The sequence below is a fragment of the Drosophila suzukii genome, chromosome 2R (assembly GCF_043229965.1).
Source record: "Drosophila suzukii chromosome 2R, CBGP_Dsuzu_IsoJpt1.0, whole genome shotgun sequence".
Taxonomy (NCBI): domain Eukaryota; kingdom Metazoa; phylum Arthropoda; class Insecta; order Diptera; family Drosophilidae; genus Drosophila; species Drosophila suzukii.
Genome location: NC_092081.1, coordinates 8,788,253 through 8,803,745, shown reverse-complemented (window position 1 = coordinate 8,803,745; position 15,493 = coordinate 8,788,253).

Below are 15,493 nucleotides of genomic sequence, written 5' to 3'. Positions count from 1 at the left end.
AGCTCAACCGTCAAAATGTAACCGGCTTTTTGGGGGAATGAGAGCGAGGGTAGCACATTTTTATGGAAGTAACTTCTTGTTCTTGAATTTGGTTACCAGCCGACGCCAAATATCCTTCGAAGCGCATTAGGCTGGCCATTTCCCATGTTTTGCTTTTTCACTGGCGATACTATCGCCGGCATAATGAAGGACCCAGGACCAAGGACCAAGGACGAAGGACCTCCCCCCGGAGACCACCGCATAAATAAGGCAACGAGAAGGCGGAACGGAAGTGTGGGAATCGGGTATTCCGGGGGATAGAGGCCCCGGCAAAGGACAACAATGGAGACAACGACGGGGATAACTAAGCCGGGCGGCCTTACGTGCGCAGGATTTAATCGATGGACTTAGTTTATTGTTTTCAAATTGAAATTGCAAATTCAAAACGCAACCGCGCGACACTTGCCACCCTCCTTCCAAAATAAATTCCGTAGCCCAGCCCCCAGTGAGCCAGCGATTTTGGCTCATAAATATTTCGCATTTGCCTTTCGTCTCTGGTCTCTTGGTTATTAAATTCTGTAAAACTGAAGATGGAAATTGTACCCGTTTAATAAGAAGTCCTGAGGGGGGTGAAAGAGAGAAAAATCCCCGGCTCACGATGTAATTCAAATCGAATTGCAAAGCCAAAATCCGGGGGCCTGAATCTGCTTTATGGCATCGCTGCCTTTTCCGGCCACCAACCTCAAGCCAACATCTCCCCTTCTTGGCCCTCTGGCACACCTTTTACTTTTATGGCAAAACAAGAAACTTTGCTGCCTCACCAAAAATATTTTTTGGCACAAATTTCGAATGTTGCATAAAAACTTTGGCTATTAAATGAAAATAGAAATTGCCTGCCTGTAAAATCAACTTTTTCGGAGGATTCATTTAGTAACAACATGTTGTTACTGGAGGCTTTGCTCTAAATAACCCAACTAAATAGCGGCAACTTCGCAGAAGTTTCCTTGGCTGCAGACTCAGAGGTTGACTGACCTCTGACGCAGATAGGACTATAATGTCTAAATAAATAACCATCTAAAAAGTTGCTATTGGAAAGTGGAGAGAAATCTTTCCAGACTTTCAATCTATAATAAGCCTAATTTGGCAGCAAATATTTTAAGGTATAGCTTTCCAAAGTAAGTACATAAACATCAACTATTATGATTAGAGAATCTTTCAATCCATAATAAGCCAAATTTGGCAGCAAAGATTTCAATGCATAGTTCTTCTCATTAGTTAAACACACCATATATGTATCAATTATTATGATTAGACGCAATGTAACTGTTTATAATTCGAATTAGACCTTGATACTTGAGTAATTCCATGTGATTTTCAACATTTTGTTATCGATATATGCTCTAATATTAAATCCATAACTTCAATTATAATCATTAGACAGAAAGCATAAGATTACAATTAGGAATAAAATAAAATAATGCTCTACCTTTGCTTAAAATTATCTGAATTCGAGCATTTAACAAGAAGTCGTGAAACATAAGCTCTAAAGCATCCTCATTATCCGTTTAAATGCATAATATTGCATTTCGAATTCACTGTCAGTGCTATAATCACTCAAAATGGCCAGCAAATCCTTGGTTTCTACCAACATCAATCGGTATTTGGCCGATTACGGTCATGTGTGTGTTGGCCAATTCGACTAATAAATGTTGTGATTACCATTTGTCTTCTGTCAGCTTCATAGATTCCATAGAAGAACACAAAATATTTGTCGCTTGATGGCCACAAAAGGATACTCGCATGGGTGTGCGTGGGTGAGCCTTAATAATTTATGGCCCAGTGATATTTCAATTTGCCAGAATGTATGCGACTACATTAATTTTGCTTTGTTTCTGATTGCAACTTTGTATTCAATTATCGCAAATGGCAAAGCAAAGCATTTTCTGAACCAAAGAGAAAATTTCCCAGCCCATGAGTCCTTTTTCCGCTCTTTGCAGCTGCGCAACGGCCAAGGACTCGACTCTTACTTGGCTGCCAACAAATGAGCTTAACTAATTTCAATGCACATTTATTACCTGCCTCGGGGTAATTACAAATACCAAGGGTGTCGTTGGTTTCCTTGCAAGTTGTGTCCTTGAAAGTCCACACCTCCAATGTCCTGGACAGCCTCCTGCCCCGAAAAAAAACCTTAAGAAAACTTTTACATTTTTCTATCAATTTTTGCCGGCAAGTGTTCTGTGGTAAGGAAAAGACTATATACGTTTGCGCCTCGGGGCAACATTGCCGATGAAAGTTTGCCGCAAAAAAGAGCAATTTTTTCTACCGAATCGAACTCTGTTCGCCTTGAAGGCTTCGCCCGGTGACAGACTTAACAAGCATACGCACTGGTGACCACGAAACCTTCCACGCTGGCTACGTGTGCAAAATTAAGAGCTTAGTCCGACATGACCTTAAGTGTCAATTCATTGAAAATTTATAATTCGCCAGTCGACCGTGAGGCTTTCGAATGGGTAAAGCGTGGGCGTGCAGAGAAAAAAATCTAGATAAATTAATTTAGTTTGTTTAAATCTAATTTAGCATTTTATTTGATTTAAAATAACAATTTAAAATGTATGTATTTAATGAAAATAAAAAAGTCTTTTCCAATATTCCAACTCTATCCGATTATTTTACTTTAATTTCTTATCTATTGACTAAACCACAAATACTCCCAGCTAACTTTGTAAATATTTTATTTACTATTTTAAAATTCATTTGATTTGATCTATTTGTGTTCATTTCATTGAGAATTTATGGTGTTTGATTGAAGTCTTTTTCTCCGGCAATATTGCCTTCCCGGTTATTTTCCCTATTTCTGTGGCTCAAGCTCAATTAAGACTGCCTTTTCCAGCTCCTTCGTAATATGCTTAGCTCTAAATTTGGTTTGTTGTGGTTGTTGAGTAATGCAAATAATTGCTCGTTTAGAAGTCACAACCAATCAAATGCAAATGGAAATGTTCAACATATCAAACAGCTCATGATTTTCCCGTAACATTTGTCACATCCTTTTGCAGCCTCTTGGATAAGAGCAGAAAATTACCCAGTGCGAAAAGGAGCCGGGTAAATATTTTATACCTTGAATACTTCTACTCAAGCACTGTTCTGTCTTTATCTGCTCGTCGCCATCTTATATCGGGTTCTACGCCCACAAGTCCTCACCTGAAGCGCCCACAACTATGCATCGCAGCACGCTGACAAAGGCGCAGGATTCGCGGGAGGGGGAGGTGGGTTGAGGAGGAGCAGGAGGTCCTGGAACGCTGTGGAAAAATAGGAAAAAATTCAACCTGCATAGGGCAACGTTTTGCGGCATTTGTGCCCCATCCTAAGACTCTTCGCCTGCGCCTGCTGGCTTGCCAATGCAACTTATGCAAATTTATTGGAAAATACTTTGTTATTTTTTTATTCCTCAGTTCTTTTCTCGCTTCACTTTCCTGTGCAGGAAGAAAGGCGTCTCTCTTTTTGCGGTATAACTTGAAATTCCCTAAGCGAAAGGAGTCCTGGCACTTTGTAGGTAGCTTTTTAAACAGGCAATTGAAAATAATCCAAATTATGTAAGTGACTTCCTTATATTTATTAGTATTATTATACAAAAGTTTAAGCTTAAATTGCGCTCAGATTATTATATTTGTTTATGTATTTTATTATAAGTTTACCTCAAACGTACATTGTTTATTTCAAAAAATTTGTAAGCCTTTAAAAGTCCTAATAATCAAATAAAAATCCTATAAGCCAATCAAAATAAGGAAGAAATTTTTATTATGTAATTGATACAAATTAAAGGTAATGAAAAATTAAACTTGAATTCATTTTCCACAGATGACCTATCAATCAATCTTCGTAAATTTTGGCAAACTCCCCCAAGAGAATTCCAACTTCGCCTGATAAGTCTACGAACCTTTCAATAAATTTTTTCCCCCACCATTATTCTGCATTTTATTTGTACATATCTGACGTCTTTTGCAGTTCGTCTTCAATTTTATTGTGAGGGACCGAATTGTGGGCGTTTTACATTTATTTTCCATTTGGAATGCAAGTTATTTCGCCACGCAAGACAAAGGCAGCAGCCATTTCTTATGAAAAGCCTCTTTTTCCCCAGCTCCAAGATGTGAAAAGGTGAAAAACTGGGTGGGTTTTCACTTTGACTTTATGCAGCTGCAACTGCAGCAGGGACAGCATCTGCATACCAATTCGGCTCTAAGCCATCCTAAAGGCAATTAATCAAGCTGATCTGGACTTTGCAGAGCAGCTAGCTCCTCATTTGCTCGGCTCATTGTTCTGCGCTGTGCCATCATTAATTTGTTGGCCAATTGTTTGCCCTGGCTTGTGTTTCTCGGCGCTGATTTTCCCTTAGCTTTTCCTCCTCCGGCACCACAGAATTGTTTACAGCATTTCGCCTTTGTCATTCTGGCCATTTTCCGCACGATAGCGCAAACTATTTGTGCGGCATTTTTATTTCACTTTCTAATATGAATTGTTCTGCCCTAAGCTGCTTAAGCGCCGAGATACAGATAGAAATGGAGTGGAGCATCGAGGTGGGGTCTAGGTGGGTGTTCGGCGTAATTAATTATAACGAAATTCATTTATTTTCCTCTTTATGTTCTATGCAACATCTTAGAAACGCTGTCAACAATTTCGCACACAGTTGCAACTTGTGGGGAGTCGTTAATTAAAGAGGAAATTTCTGGGGGCATGGTTGGAGCATCAAAAGAACTTTCGAGAACTTCATACATAGAATTAATTGAAGCTCATGTGAAAAAGTTTGGACCAACTGCACTGAAAGTGGTTTTTAAACAGTTCAATGTGTGTTCAATTTAAGCACAAGTATGCAACATACCTAATTTTGTTTCTTAATTAGAAAGCCTGTTTTTAGCCTTAGTTTTTACTACTGTGGCAAAAAGTAAGGTGAATTTGTTTGTAAAACTAAAAATCTTTATATATTCTTCCTAACTAATTTCATTCCCTTTAAAATAAGCCCCTCCCGATAAAATACACTTATGCAACGTTTTTTCCAATCCTCGAAACATGCCAAATAATCCTAATCCGGTATAGTCATCAGCGCCTTCTTACATATTTTTTATTTCCCCAAACGATTTGAAACGCGTTTCCCGGAATGGTCTCTTGAGTTTTCTGAAAAGTCAGAAGTCACAAGGAGCGAATATTATTGTTGTGGAACGATGTGCGTCGAATTTTTGGTTGTTCACAAAGAATGAGTAAAATGTGAGCTGATGCATTATAGTGATGCCAAAACTAGTTTCCTTACATTTTGCCCACAGTAGTATTTATTTAATTTTGGAAACTCGTAATTAGATACTCGGATTTCGTCTCCCAGATATATCTCGAACCCTTCCAGTAGGACCCCACCTAATTTGTATTCTCCGGCTACTTATCAAATCCCTCATTGACCTCAAACTTAGTAAATTACCGCATTTTGAGGTGATGTGGGACGACGGAGAATGGAAATTCGGGGCTACAGCTGAGCGGGTTGGGTTGTCAGGGCCCGGCTCTGGATTGTTCTGCCGGCGACATGGACCGGGACATAGACACTGTATGTAATTTGCATAAAACCCGAGCCGGCAGATGGAGTGAATGTTGTAATTTAATTAGCTGCCACTTCCACTTCACTCAGTGGTTGGTATCAGTTGTTGCAACCTAATTGAAATTACCTGCGCTAATAAACAAGGGCACAGGTGGAATGGGCCTTTGGTAGTTTGGAAAGGCGGATTGCATTTTGCCTGCCACGAGGAGATCTTCTATTAAAATTCCACAAAAGAGATACTGCAGCTGCAACCGGAACAGGAGTGAGTTTCGAATTTCTGGCGAACAAAATTGGAAAATGGTTTTTGACTGGGCGGGGCATCAGTCAAACGTTTAGTGAGTAAATCAATCCAGAATGGACCGTTGTGTGAGAGTGTAGAGCTTTTGCGCGGATAAATCACGTATCCGACGGGTTGAACCATGTTAACATCGCCGATGTGATCCGAAACGATTCATCAAAGGTCTGGCCAAATATTCGACAATTGCAAAAGTTTCCACTCTCTTTTCGCAATTAGTTCTACAGGAGCTGGAGCTCTGGATAAGGTCTCCTAAACGTCGAGTTGCCCATTAAATTATCATAGAAATTCAATTATTCCCCGTGCGAAATGACCGCGAAGGGCTCCCATCAAACGATTTCGATGGCGAAAAAAGGGAGATACTTTTTAATGGTCCGCTCGTAAAAATTCCAGGCATTCGGCCAGGTATGCAATCGATCATAATACAATTTTTGATACCGTTGTTAAGCTCGCGTCGGGCATAAAACGCACATTATACTAAATATCTAATGACCAGAAAGTATGCAAACCGAAATTTATATGCTTGCGGATGCTTCGAAATTGCTGCAGCGTGCTCCATTAGCGAATAATATGGATGCAACGCGAAGCGCCCAACTTTCATCGCAAAGAGCTCAGCTCTGAGCGCCCAGAAGTATGCTATTAAAATTATACCTTGCTAAAAGGCGAAATTACAAGCAAAGTTAACAAGAGCGACTGGCTCATAAAAGTTTTCCATATTAATGAGCTTCCCCCCTCCACAAAAAAACCCATGAAAATTGTTGAAATAGCCGAGGGTTGGTGGATTCTGCGGTTGGTGACCATTTCTGGAGGGTGTCATTGACTGAGCCGCTAATGGGTAATGGAGTTGAGTCAGTTTTCATAAGCCATTTAACGGTCTGCAAAGCCGTTGTCAGCCACAATTTGCCAGGGAAGAAACGGTCAAGGACAGCGACAATGTTGATTGGGTCCAAACGGGACCATCAATGTATATAAATAGAATTATCCAGGGAAATTTATGAATTTAAGTGGGTCATAAAATACAATTAATTACTTCTAAGAAAATCATTAGATCTTCTTAGAAAACTATAAAAAACAATTTGATTCAAACCAGTCCTTAAAAAATTGTACAGGATGCTTTATAGTCCTAAAGAGAGTACTTCAGTCAAAAGTTTCGCTTGTTTTATATATTTTGCAATACGTTTTTAATTAACTTAATGCGACATCATCATAAACCTTAAGGTTATATATAGCCTTCGAATCTCTTTTTCTTTTTTACTAATGTGAATTTTAAAGCCCAACTGATTATATAGTTGCCATTTTTACGTACTTATAGACTTTTTGAACTAGGATTATAACATTTAAATTTTCCTTTTGCCCCAAATTGATGGTGCACATTTTAAGTAACTTTTTTGTTTAAGCTTGAGTTTTATTTGTATGTTTCTTGATTAAGATGTATTCAGCCTGCTGAGCAATACCTAGTTAAATCATTTCCATGTTTGTTCTTGCACATTCTGTATTTTTTAAAAGCTGCAGGGAATACATTTATAATTAAAAAAAAGAATTTTAATATTTATACAGACAGTGCTCTTAGCTTTACTCTTCTTTTTTTCTTCAATTTTCTCCATGATTTTTGGGTAATACAGGAGAAAATCTGACAAGCAGTAAGAAAATGGATTTTATTTCACAGACAAATTAAGGCAGACTTATATATATCGCATATCGACATACCAAATGCCTTGGGCATGTGTATATTTTCAATATAAAATGCCGACAAGGTTGCCATTGCTCCGATTTCGAAGGATGGGAACGGCAGGATGCTGCCTCATACGTTGGCTGCTATTTAAGCAACGTAACTTAAAATAATCGCACTCATATATAATCCGAGCCATGCAACTTTCAGTTCCCGTGCCAATGCCACACACACTTTCATCTCTGGGAATATATCCCTATATAGGATATATATATAGTTAGTATAGTATAGGTGAGTGGGCGGCGGCTGCTCCTTAGCATAAGTAATAAATGTACTACGCCGCATGAGAGAAATCGCTTGGAATGGCAGGAAAATAAATTATCGAACTTCGATTTCACTACTCGTCCTTTCAGGACGTCTGCCCCGCCCCTCCCCTGCTCTATTTTCAATTTGTATTTTATGATTTTGTACGCTTTTCGGTCTAAGGTTATAAAATTGATACGTAAAGAGAAAGAAATTTCAGCTGAGTTCGCTCTCTCTTTGCCCCATTGATAGTTTAAGGAAAAATGTAGCTTGAATTACACTTATCCGTGAGTTTAATGTGTGTAACCGGATATGCCTAGCAGGATGTGGGTTATATTTGCCAGTTTTTTAGGGCTTTTCAGGTTAGGCAAATATTACTATTTTCTCTCGCATTGGATTTCAATTTCAGTGCGGTCCGGCAAGGTCACATCGCTAAGCGCTTCAATGGGATATAGAAGACTTGTAGTATTTTTCACACAAATTGAACAATTGAACCGAGAAGCCAGCTCAAGGCTAACAAATTGAGCGATGTCGCATGCAGTAGAGTCGGTTCGGTTTGTGCTCTACTATAACGCGAATATTCGTTGGGGGCATGGGTGCACTGTCAAAAAAGTTGACATCAATATTATACCATTTAATAAGAGGATAAAGATCACTCATGTGAGGAATAATTTATAGGCTGTCTAAAAGTATGCTGTGAAAAATAACGTACTTTGCTTCAAAATATATTATTGCATACTTTTAGGCACCTTTATAATTTTTTTCAAAATCTTACAGTGTTTCATTGTATCCTTGAGCAAGATAATTTTCCATTATCTCCTAAATTTTTTTAATCATATTTAAGACTTTTTGCAGAGTGTGAGTATCTGTGTGAGGCTGGGCTTTGTGTGTGTGACTGGGGTCATGTCAAGCAAACGTTCAACACCGTCTCATTAATCATGCTGGCCACACACACTGACAACTCGCACTCACACAGACAACATGTGGCCTTTTTCTTTGTGTCTCTGTGGAGTGCAGCTTTTCCCGCTTTTCCCGCTCCACTTTCCACTTTTGCTTTTTTTTATCTTTTTGATTAAAATTCAACTTTTGACTCTTGCATTGTAATGGCTGACATCATTTGCTTGCCACTGCTGACCACCTGTGCCCACTTGCCACACACAGACAGACACACAAACTGTTGGCGAGTGGGCGGTGGGATAATGCTTTGTGTAACTTTCTCAGTTTGGTAATCTTTTAACACAAACATAGGAAAACATTAACAGCGTGGGCGAATTCACAAATACACTTACCTTCTTTTTGAACTTATTTGATAACTTCCTGTTTGAGGAATGAACAAAAATTGTCCTGTAAAGCTTAGTACTTACCTCAATCAAACAGACTGAGAATCGAACATTTGTATACAACAATGACAAGTGGAAAATTTCATGAGTGACTTTTATGGACTTTGAGAAGACTTTTGTCGTAGGTTTTTTGATTGATCTGAGTAATGATGTGCAACCTAAATAACAATTTATTTTTAAGTTACCCAAAGGGCATTGTATATTAAGATACTTATTTTCCTTCAAATTTGAAAATTATTATATATTGCTGCAGTTTAAATTTTTGTATTTAATTAGGAATTTACATTTTTGTTAATTTGACCGTCTAACAAAGATTAATGTTTCAAATTGTTAAGCAGTTTGACTCGGTTACACAGATGTTTTTACTCCTTAACTGATTGTGTTCTAGGGATACATTTAAAAATACATTCTTTATTATGAAAACGATTTAAAGGTAATTACATTTGGAACTCATAATTTCATTCAAAGTGCACACAAGGCACATGACTTATGTTTTGAAACTGTTTAAACGCTCTTGGGTATTTTACATATTAGTGTTTGCTTTAATCTCGAATTTAATTTGTTTTATAATGAATCATAAGCAATCGATTCAATTAAGTTCGCCGCATTTAACACTTACCAATTATTGAAAATATGCTGTGATAGAAATACTTTAAAGGATGTAAATGTTTTATGCACGTGTTTTACATAATTCCTTTTTGATTTGATTTCAATTGCTATTTCTGTATGTTTTTGTTTCAGACCAGCCTGATAGCGAATGCACTCGACCTCATGAGGCACATCTAAAACAGGCGGTCTGGCAAAGTTTTCCATTTGATTCGCCCACTTCTTTTTGTTGTTACGGTGAACAATTTTAACTTTCCGCCCGCCGTGTGATATTTTCGGGGCTCGGCGAATTCATTTATTTAAAAAAGAAAACCTTTTGGCATAAAGAATTCATTTCGGTTGCCTACTTTTGGGGTCGCGGTGGGGTCGGGCATTGTTCAGCTGTCACGTCCGTCATCAGCATCAGCATCAGCTGTCGGGAACCCGAGAGCCCAGGACTCGAACTCCAACCCGGGAAGGACCCGGATTTTCGGGTAGGACTCGGACATTGGCCTACGTGCTGCGAGCACTCCGGGTGTTTGTGTTTATGTGCGGCTCTAATGTTTTGTTGGCCTTCATTACATGCATTCATTTCTGGCCAGGCCGGTCGCTCACTCAAATCGCCATCAGGCATGGCCGAGATCTGTGCCGTTTGCATTTGACAAATGACAAACTCCACCGGCCTTGGACACCACCGTCCCCCATTGTCCACCGCCTCTTGGCCAAATACTGCTAATGATGTCATTAATTTTGCACAATTTTTAATGCGTTTGCAATTGATTTTTGTTTTCGTTTTTTTTTTTGGTTGGTTCGTTCGTCCATGCTGCGCTAAAAGCCTCTCCAAATGTTTGTGATAGGAATTGCAGAAAAAGGATTCGCTTCTGGGTATTTTAGTTTTCCTAACAGTGTGGGTAAACGAAAGAAAAAGCATTTGCCAAGCAAATACCGGGCAGCAGCATCAACTTTGCTCTGCAGCAATGCAAATGCAGCAACAGAAGCTTCCTGACTGGCACTTTGCCCCCTGGGCTAACGACTTTACCCCCATTCTGACATTCTGGCAATGCCAATGGCAACGGCAGCCGCAAAATATTTGCGCTAATTGAGATAAAATACAATTTAATGGGTGTGCAAATGGAGGTGCAGAAGTGGGTTACCAGCTTTCCTGATTTTCGACTGCACAGGAAAAAGAATTCGAAATGAGGGTTAATTTAATATTGTCTATAGAGTGACTCTTTGTCCTAAATGAATAGCTGATTAGTGACCAACAGTATTTCATATACATTCACTAATGTATATGAACTTCGATTAAAATAATCCAGTGTTCTTTGTGCTGAGATTAAAGCATCAAAATCTATGACATTTGGGCTTTAGACTTTTTTTAAGAAATACAAACATCATTTGCTTTGGTTGATGATTTTAAAAAAACTGTAGTTCCTGCCAATCTTTTCTGAAAGAGTCGCGTTTAAATTTTCTAACTTAACTCATGGTAGAACCCACAAATTTTTTTCTGCTTGAATGACACAATATTAAAAGCAGAATCTTACTAAAAGAGCAAAATTTATTTAAGACTTATTAAAAATGTAAATGAATAAAATCTGTTAAGCTCTTACAAAAACAACAAAAGTACGAAATAAGATTAAAGTTGTTAGTAATTCCATCCATGTTATATTAAATTAAATCTGTTAAGCCCTTACAAATACAACAAAAGTACGAAATAGGATTAAAGTTGTTAATAACTGCATCCATGTTACTCCATCGGAGATACTGATTTAAAATATATTGATGTATACTTTTACGCCTTTTTATCTGATTTCCCATTTTAAATGATTTCTATGGCGCCCTAGTAGGTTTGAAGATTAGGTTACCTTCTAAATTAATTGAAATACTTATTCAAATATGATAACAATCACATTGTACGAATAATACATTTTTCTATTGTGTGGCTGCTGGGCAGACTTCCATTATACCCAAATAATTAAGCTAAAATGTGGATGCCTGCATTTCGTGCCAAGAAACTTAATATCTTTTGCTAGTATTTGCAATTATTTGAGTACCCCTCTGCCCCCAGATCTCCATCATCCTGGCCACATTAACCAAACCTCATCGCTCAATGTGTCAATTTTCGAGGCAGGACACTGGGAAGTCCGGGGGGAATTCGTAGATGTTGATGTAGCTACTGCAACCAGATGTGGCAAAACAAAAGGCAACATCAGACACAGTTTGCCAATGACAAGCAAGCCGAAGACAGCACAACACAACGGAAAATTGACTGCATTTTCCCCACTTTTGTTTGCACAATTTTCAATATGCATTTTCTGAGCTGTTGCTACGGAAAACAACAAAAAAAAGGCAAAAATTCGAATCCAGACCAGAAAAAGACAACAGTAAACAGAGAGTTGAGCAACAATGAAGCTGTTTGCCTGTCTTGCTTTATATCTCTGCCAAACTGTGGCAAACATAACTGCCCCTCCCACTCGGACTCCCATTGCCGCCCCTCCATTCCGAGCCTCACTTAACCGCAATGCTAAAAACTGACAAAACGAATGGCAAAACCAATTGCTGCGAATTGCGGTCAACAGTTTTGATTGTTTTTGCGGCCAAGCCAAGGGTGCTCAGCCTATAACAACCCCTGCTAGCTGCTAACTGCTGTCTTTTAGTGCACAGGAACAAATTTGGGAAAACATTTTTAAAGGTGTCCAAATGTAGGCCACAATATATCAGAAGCCCCTTTTTGCTGCATACTTTTGGGTGCTCTTTTAAATGATTTCTCTGTCAGTCCTATCATTATCAATTTGGCTTTTCCCGAATCATTTTGAAATTTGATATTCAATTGACAGTATTTAATGGACACCGATTTCTAATTAACTATAACCACAATTGGATTTAAGGAATGAATGATTTTATGAAATCAAATTGTAACCCTTTAAAAACCCCTACAATTCCGACCTTAATTAAAATATAACATTTCATTAGAACATTTGTTTTTTTTTATCAGTGTGATGGATAAACAATGCCGGCGAAATACGAAACACTCACATTCGGGCAGCTGGCATTTGGCAGCACTCGAACAGGAATCTAGAATCAAACAGAAACAGTCGGAAATTCTCCAGTTTGCGTTATGCACTTACAATCAATTTGTGGCCATAAATTCAGCTGCCACGCCCAGCCAAAAAAACCTCCGCCCCCCAATTTTTGACGCATCTTGTGCACGTCTGTGCGAGGGAAATAAAAAAAATGGATGGAGAGAAAAACCCAGTCGAACCCAAAAAAAAACAAACATAATGGCGACGCTTTACAACCCTTTGCTGCAACAAATAAAAATTTATGACTCTGCCCCGAGTGGAGCCAAAGTAATGTGTATGCCATGAAATGGTGTAAGAAATGGTGCGAAATAAAATATTGGCTAATAATCGCATGATAATGCCGAAGGATTTGGACCGTCAGCCTGCGGCAAAAGTTCCCACTCGTGGGACACGCTGCGTATACGCAATCCATTCTCCACTTTTTGCGGGCAGTTAATAATGCTTTGGTTTACGGCAACTGATAGGGGGGGGGGGGGAGGGGGGCGGAAGTGGGTCTCAATGGGCGGTGGAAAGTGGGCAGTGGGCGTGGCGGCATTAATAATGACAACTCGTTTATGGCCGCATCAAAATGGATCTCAAAGCCCGGCACTCAAAGTCGCCCTTCGCGCTTTATCCTAATTGTACTGGAGTCCCTGAGAAGCCTGCGAAAAGCTCACATGTGTGCGTGGGAGTTTGCTTGGTGTGAGTGAGTATCTGTGTGTGTATGGGTGTTTGCTTGGCCCGGCGGCAAAAGTCTGATAAGCTGGGAGTTCACAAAAAAACGAAAGAAAGCCCAGAGAGTGTAAGGAAAACATTGCAGGAGTTGCATTTAAGTGCAGTTCTCACATCCTGCATGTCCTTGGCTTCAGCTCGGGGGCCTCAAGAGGGGATGTTCGAGTAAGTGCCTATGGTAACTACCGCCCGTAAGTGGAGTGCCCGTAAAAACTTATCCAACGCCTTATTATCTACCAGATAGGGCATGCACCTCTGAGTCATCATTATTTCAGTTAACTGGAAGGCCTTTCTGCCACTTAAACTACATTTTTTAAGGAAAAATGCTTTCCTTTACTAATATTTAAGGTTTCTTGGATTTATTAGGGTACTAATACAATTTGTACTACATTTTAAAATATTTTACATGAAATGCTGACTAAATATCATAGATTACTACATATGATTTGCTGAAAAAATTAAATAGTTTCAAGATACCATGATATCATAATTTATCTAACGTTTCAGACTTTTTTCTATGCCAGTAATACTTTGAAAAATATTTTGTGAAACACTTTTTTTATTTTTTTTATAACAAAATGCATCTATTGTAATGTTTCGTAATTGGTTGTAAACAAATGAATGAAAGTCTATTGATAAATCTATGTTGGAAGATTTCAACTAATTAAGAACAATCACAATATTGACTGGTTCTATTGAGAAAAGTTAGTAGTTGTTGATGAGTTCAAGAGGTAGACGTTTAAGGTAGGGATTCCCATCCTTTAGACCCCGAGATCTGTCAGGGTAACTTGGCTTCGTTGTAATGCCGTTGTTGTGACACTCGGTCGGGAGTTTTCTCCGGCTGATTGCCGTTGTTGCACCATCATTGTTGCACCGGCGGCGCTTCGGAGGTGCAACTTTCGCCCAACTAACAACTTTTAACGCTTTTAGCTGTTGATAGTAGTCAGCAAAGTTTTGGCCAACTGTTATCGCCGCGTTGCGCGCCCAGAGCACGTGCAAAGGCCCTAATTATGACACAAGAACTAGTTCCCACTTTCCGAACTCCAACTCCAACTCCGCCCCCTTTTCTGGGTAATGCCTGCCCGCAAACAATTTAGCCCATAGTTCCCTTTTTTTTGTTGTTGTCAGAAATAGTTTGTTTACGCTTCACTTGCCAGCTTTCCCGTCCTTTTCCACACGTGTTTTCCCCGTCTCCCCATTCACTTTTGCCCCGGCTATGCATTTTTCATGGCATTTGTCTGAAGCATTTTCATTCCTGCCTGGCTGCTGCTGCTGCTGCTTGGGCACTTTAAAGTCGCTGGGAAAAAGAAAAACGCTGAGGAAAAGAGGGAAAAGCGAACACATTTCAAAAACATAAACGCACAAAATGTGTCAACCGCAATATGCTCGCTGTGTAAACAGGGCCGAGGCGGCCACATGCGGAAATCACTAAAGGCACTTCCTGCACCAGCAACAAATGCTATAAAAATCATGAAAGCAGCGCTTGTGCCCCGCCACAATCACCCATATCCACCCTGTGTGTGCTTCTATCCACACCCCACTAAACGCTACTCACCTACAAAATACATACATAGATAAGCCGGGTACGATAAACGAGCGTTAGACTGGAACTGGATCCGAGGTCAATGGGTCGTTCCCGACTGTCTGTCGATGTCCTTAACTCCTAGGGATGATCACGTGATGTCTGTGACAGAGAACTATAAAATACTCCTTAAGTTTTTGGTAACTGTACTCCGTTATAAATAATCTATGTGACCATATTTTACAATGTTATCTATCTTTAATTTTTAATACTTTTAATTTACAGAGCTATTTCATTTTATATAGTTTCTAGTTTTAGGATTAGTTTTGCTAAAATAAAATTAACTTCCTGAGTGATTGTAAAAGTTGACTACTATCGCCATTTAAGTATCCGCTCAAAAAGTTTTTGTTCTTGGCCATTTCTTCACATAG